The sequence below is a fragment of the Dreissena polymorpha genome, chromosome 1, assembly GCF_020536995.1.
Source record: "Dreissena polymorpha isolate Duluth1 chromosome 1, UMN_Dpol_1.0, whole genome shotgun sequence".
Lineage (NCBI taxonomy): Eukaryota > Metazoa > Mollusca > Bivalvia > Myida > Dreissenidae > Dreissena > Dreissena polymorpha.
Genome location: NC_068355.1, coordinates 177091403 through 177097604, shown reverse-complemented (window position 1 = coordinate 177097604; position 6202 = coordinate 177091403).

Below are 6202 nucleotides of genomic sequence, written 5' to 3'. Positions count from 1 at the left end.
GACTTGGTTTTATCTGAGTTGAATCTTGGTTTAACTCGCTTAAAGCCAACATAGTGGGTTTTTTAACCGTCTTAAGTGGGTTTAAAGTGAGTTTTCTTCAGGCAGCTGTGTTTTACTCTGCGGTATTTGCACTGTGCTAAAAGCGGGTTTTTCAGACACGCTTTTAGCTTACCGACTGGGTTTTTTAGCTTGCCGACTTGGTTTTTTCTGAGTTGAATCTTGGTTTAACTCGCTTTAAACCAACATAGTGGGTTTTTTAACCATCTTAAGTGGGTTTAAAGTGAGTAAGATTTTCTACAAGTTGGTTTTTTGAGGTTTTTTAAACATGCTTAGACCAACTTCTGTTTGTGGAGTTGGTTTTAAGTGGGTAAAAAGTGTGTTTTTTATGTGAGCTATAAGCAGGCTAAACACGGTTTTTAAGTGAGCAAAAAGTGAGCTGAAAGCACGCCTTTCTTAGTTTTTTTCACAGTGAAAACATGCTTTTAACTCGCTTTAAACCTAGTTATTAACAGTATTTTATCTGTGAAGAAAACAAAAGCAATTTGTGAGTTTGGGTAAGTTGATTTTTGTGGGTTTTAACAGTGTTTAAGTGAGTTTTTTTTAAGAAAGTAGGTTTTTTGTGAGCCTTTTGTGGGATTTTGCAGTGTGAAAAAAATAATTTTGGACTGATATATTCTAGAAAAAATGGTTTTTGTGAAGCTATTACAACAGTTCATTATAAGCCCCATGTGGTTAAAAGGGAAAAAAACACAATGTGTACGAAAATTATGTTTATATGACAAAAATAGAACACCGCAAATTAATACAAACAGATTATTTTTACAATACATTATACAATAATAGACATTTATGGAAGATTTTAAAGCAAAAGGTTGACCGCAGTGGACCACTGCGGGTGGAGTATTTAGACCGCAGCTGCTGCAGAGACCTGGATCTCAGCTGTTGGAGGTACCTGAACCGCAGTGGAATGAGGAACCTTGATTTCAGCGTATGGAGGGACCTTGACGGCATACGGTGTTGGGACCTGCACAGCAGCCACTGGAGAGACCTTGAATGCTAGGGGACCTGGACAGCAGCCAGTGCAGGGACCTAGACCTGATCTTGGCGGGTGGAGGGACCTGGAAAGCAGCTGGTAGAGAGACCTGGAAAGCAGGTGCTGGAGCTACATGTACCATTGATGCTGCTTGTGTCCTTCTCCTCTTGAGCATCTCTTACGCCAGTTGATCTGCAAAGGATTCATACCATATCACTTTCAAAAGGGCAAGGCATTCTTCAAACATGTTGATTGGTTATGTTTTCGTTCCACTTAACTATGAAATATTGCTGTTATGGTAATCTTGTTGTTTTAATAATAATAAATTTAAGTTATTTGCTTGTTGTTTTTGTTTGTTTATTTTTGAAATTTTAATTGATTACATGTGACTCAGCACTTTTCATCAATTATTAAAAGAAATTGCGTTTGGTAGAAAATGCAGTTTGAAAATGTACCAAGATGCGAGGTCTCATTTGGCTGTGTGGTCTGGTGGCATTGTAAATGCAATAACCTGTATAGTGTACCTCTCAACAAATCGAGCTTTCTTGGTCAAGGACAGGGCGAGGTTTTCCCACTCTTGTTCCCCTCAAGTTTGCCAGCTCGTGCAGGGTAAAAACCAGGTATAAAAGTCCATACATCAGGCCAGGCGATGATGCACATTCTTTCCAAAGGATCTTCCCATCAATGTCAATTTTGCCTTATGGCAAGAGTTTAACCTTCAAAATTAAAATATATAAGTTCTAATTAAGTATGAGGGAAAGAAATCCGTTCAGTAATAACCAGAAATAGCTATAAATAAAATTTAAGATAACAATAACCATGAAACACAACCATAATTATTCACTGTACACAACATTTACACTTTTTCATGTGTAACTTTATCTATTTTTGCTTCAAATTGTGTTGTTTTTCCTTTAAATTGCAATACAATAACTTATCCATTTACATTTCCTAGTGACAATACATTAATATGATAATGATCAAAATTAATTCAATAAACTAAATAAAAAAAGGAATGAAGAAATGACAATACAAACCTGTTAAGACTGTTCTTCAGTATTCCAAAAAAAACAACAGGCAGTTCAACCTCCTTTCCAACCAACTTATTGTTGATTTCCACATTGCAGTAAAAACACATTGTTTTCATCACACAATACTTCATGCTGACAGAATTTCAAGACATTTTACACTACCATTATAAGTCTTTCACTTCTTTATATTAATGTTGCTGAATTAAATTTAGCTCAATATTCAATTGCTGACACCAGCTTGTTTTTCAAAAGTTGTTGTTTTCTTCCTAGCCAATCAAAAGCCTCATATCTCATTCCACACAGTCTTATCTCTAGGCCAACCCCATCAGTAGCCTTATCTACCCCTAGATAATCAGTACCCTGTTTAGCTCTGAATGCCTGACAGATTGTTATCTGTTTATTGTTAGTGGTGTGAAATAAGGGTGTTTTTAGGTATTTTCTTGTTATTTTGTTGACAGTTTATGTAACACAGGTCATGTTTGGCATTTTATTATTTTATTGCAAATTAAGAAAAAGGATATGATGGTATCATATGAAAATATCAAAATCTTGCATAACTTATGTACAAAAATAAATAGATTATTTCCAAAATAATGTTTCCAATACCATAATTATTTAAATATGCAGATTTAATAAGTAAATACTGTTTTAAACAAATATAAACAATCATATAAGATTGTTTAAAAAAAAATTAAGACATAAAACAATCATAAGATATTGTTTATAATAAAAACAAACATAAAGAAAAAATTCAAAGTGAAACACAAACTCTTTCATTTTCATGTATAAAACTAAGCTTGACCATTGTTATAGTTTTGTCAGTGATACTTGTTGTCCATCTGTGAACCTGTGATGTTCTGAAAGAGCCATTTTCATCAAATATTCCCTAAAAATTATGGGGAGCACACAAATGTACTATAGGGACAATGGCAAACAAGCTGTAAAAAAGCCCCTTTACAATTGACTTGTATTATTTATGGCTATAAACATCAAACAAAGACCCAGTTGAAGAATTATTGTTTCGTTGATGAGTTATATTAATAAACAAAAGACCAACTTGTTGAAAAGTGTGTTAAAGTGAGTCTTTAAGCCTCGTTGCAGCTCTCAACTTATTTACAAAAAGACCAATTTAAACTCGCTTAAACCCACTTCCGTTTATAAAAAGACCAACTGCTGTTGTAAAAGACTCGCTTATAAAACAAAAAGACACACTTAAACACACATAAACCAACTCATTAATAAAAAGGCTCACAAAAAACCGACTTCTTACAGAAAAAAACTCGCTTAAACACACATCTTTTTAAAATAACCAACTTTAAACTCAGTTAAGCACAGTTTAGCGCACATAAAACTCACTTTTATTAGCAAAAGCCAACTTCCAATAGGAAAAACTCAGAAAAAACACAGTTTTATGTTGGTTTAAGTGTGTTTTGGTATGAAAGTGGGTTATTTTTTGACAAGGGATAAAATCTGTGTAAACGCTTAAAAATTACGTCCATTCCATATGTACAACACGCTTTGTTTGTCGGACCAAATGGCGGCCAGATAAGCGTTGCTGAGGGGTGTGTGAAAAATCGATATCTGATTGGCTGATCGACAAAATGTGGGCGGAGTTGGCGACTGGTCAATTGTATTAGGGTATAAATATCAGTATAAGAAAGTTCAAATACTTATTTATGTTGAGGAAATATAATTGATACTATCAAGCCCACATAATACTTTTGACACTTTCAATATTTTTAATTAGTTACACGCAGTCTGATTTAGGTGGAAATTTTTAGAAATGTTTGAGATTAAAACGTAAGCAATAGGGTATGCATTGAAATTGTATGATAAAGTATGTAAACATTAAACAGGTTAATATGGACAACCAGTAATTATTCAAACTGCCCCTTATATTATTACAGGTTACTGAGGTATATGTCTATGTTTATTCATTTGATGTAAATAAATTGTTAGAGCCTGCAACAATTTTGTTTCTTGTTCAATTTCTGTACAACATTTGCTAAACGGTTGTTAAAGACACACTTTTTAAGAAGTGTGTTAAACATGTGTCTTTTCTAGATACATCCGTTTAAAACAGATCATATGATAAAAACGCACTTATGAAATAAAAGACTAACTTATGCTTAAAAAAGACGCACATCAAAATAGAAAAAAACACTTTTGTGAGAAAAAAACCACATCTGTAAACCTTAAAACACACTTCTTAGATAAAAGACGCACTTCCTAAATAAAAGACGCACTTCTTAGATAAAAAAACACACATTTTGCTCACATCTACACTCAAAAACGCACTTACAGATGAAGAAAACACACAAAAAACGCACTTCCTAAATAAAAGACGCACTTCTTAGATAAGAAACACACATTTTGCTCACATCTACACTGACAAAAGCGCACTTACAGATGAAGAAAACACACAAAAAACGCACTTTTTCACTAAAATAACGCACTTGAAAAGAAAAAACGCACAAAAAGCGCACTTAAATGCACTTTTGAACACTGAAAACGCACATATTAACAAAAAACACACAATTAACGCACTTTTAAGTGCGCTAAATGTGTGTTTTGGTAAAAAGTGCGTTTTTATTTGACAAGGGTTGGTAGAGTATTATAAGATGCCACTACATACCGAATTTGGTAGCCCTATAGGCCCAATGGTTATGGACGAGAAGATTTGTAAAGTTTTCACAAAATAGACCCTATATAAGCATATGTTCAATGTTGTGACCCCTAAAGAAGGGTCAGATTTGTCCCCAAGGGCATAATTTGAACAAATTTGGTAGAGGACTATTAGATGTCTCTTCATACTGAATTTGATAGCCCTATGCCCAATAGATATGTACAAGAAGATTTTGAAAGTTTTAACAAAATAGGCCTTATATAAGATTTTTTATTTATTTTGTGACCCCTGGGGCAGGGTCAAATTTTACCCCAGGGGCATAAATTGAACAAATTTGAAAGAGGTTTACCCCAGGAACATTCCTGAGAAATTTCATCAGAATTGGACCAGTAGTTTAGGAGAATAAGATGTTTAAAGGAAAAGTTAGCGCAGGGATGGACGCACGACAGACACAGGACCATGATATAAGCGCCGCTGGCGTTTGGCCAATGGAGCTTAAAATCAGCAATAACCATCAAGTATGTTAATGCCTCAGACGATAAAATCATGTTATATACTGGCTTGCCAACTTTCGTTATTTTTAATTCTTTGTTTTTGACATCGATTGAATTTGGTGCCTATAAGAGTTATGTTCTGAAAAACTGAAAACTGTTAAGATTGAAAAGGGCGTAAAAAAAAGTTGACCTGTTGATGAGTTTCAATGACATAATAAACACATTATTTGAATTGTGATGCAACAAAATGAAAAAAAACAACCTCTTCATTGCAAGTACTGTATTGATAAATAAAACATTTGTTAATTTTGAATGAGATGTATCTTTTCATTGTATTGTTGTTCTTTGAGTGCTATGTATAGTAACATGTGACAGTAACATATACTTTCAAATCACAAACTGTTGGAATTTTTTTTGGTTCTTTATAAATGAGCATAAATCTAATTACATAATTTTGCAGACATTTCTAAAAATTATGGGATACAGAGATATTGCTCATTTTTAGATTTTTCCACTTTTACCACAATTATTCCTAATTTTAATTGTATCTCTATTGATGGTTTTACTATATATATGAAGAACAAAAATTAAGTAGACACTCATCGAAAATTAATCCAAGCAATTTAATTTCACATGATTAAATCATTATCAGTAAAAAGCATTAATATTAACCGACTGGAAATGAAATCAGAATCTTAAAGCAAGCAGACGAATAAGGCACTTACTTAATAAGTTAACTCTTTTTGGAAGGCACAAAACATTTGATCTAAAAACGACATTCTCCTAGCAGAGTTGTCGTTCGTGCCTCAACATACACCATCTCTGTGCAGCGGGCTCAATTCCAGAAATCTTGGCGAAACACATCAAAGTAATTTTATGCTCTTTCATGGAAATATCTAGGACACCATGCATAATATTTTAAGTAATTACCTTTAAAAACTGCATATATTGTTAATTTATCAAGATATTTAATAACAATTATGAATACAATTTTCATGCCCATTTACACAGATAGCAC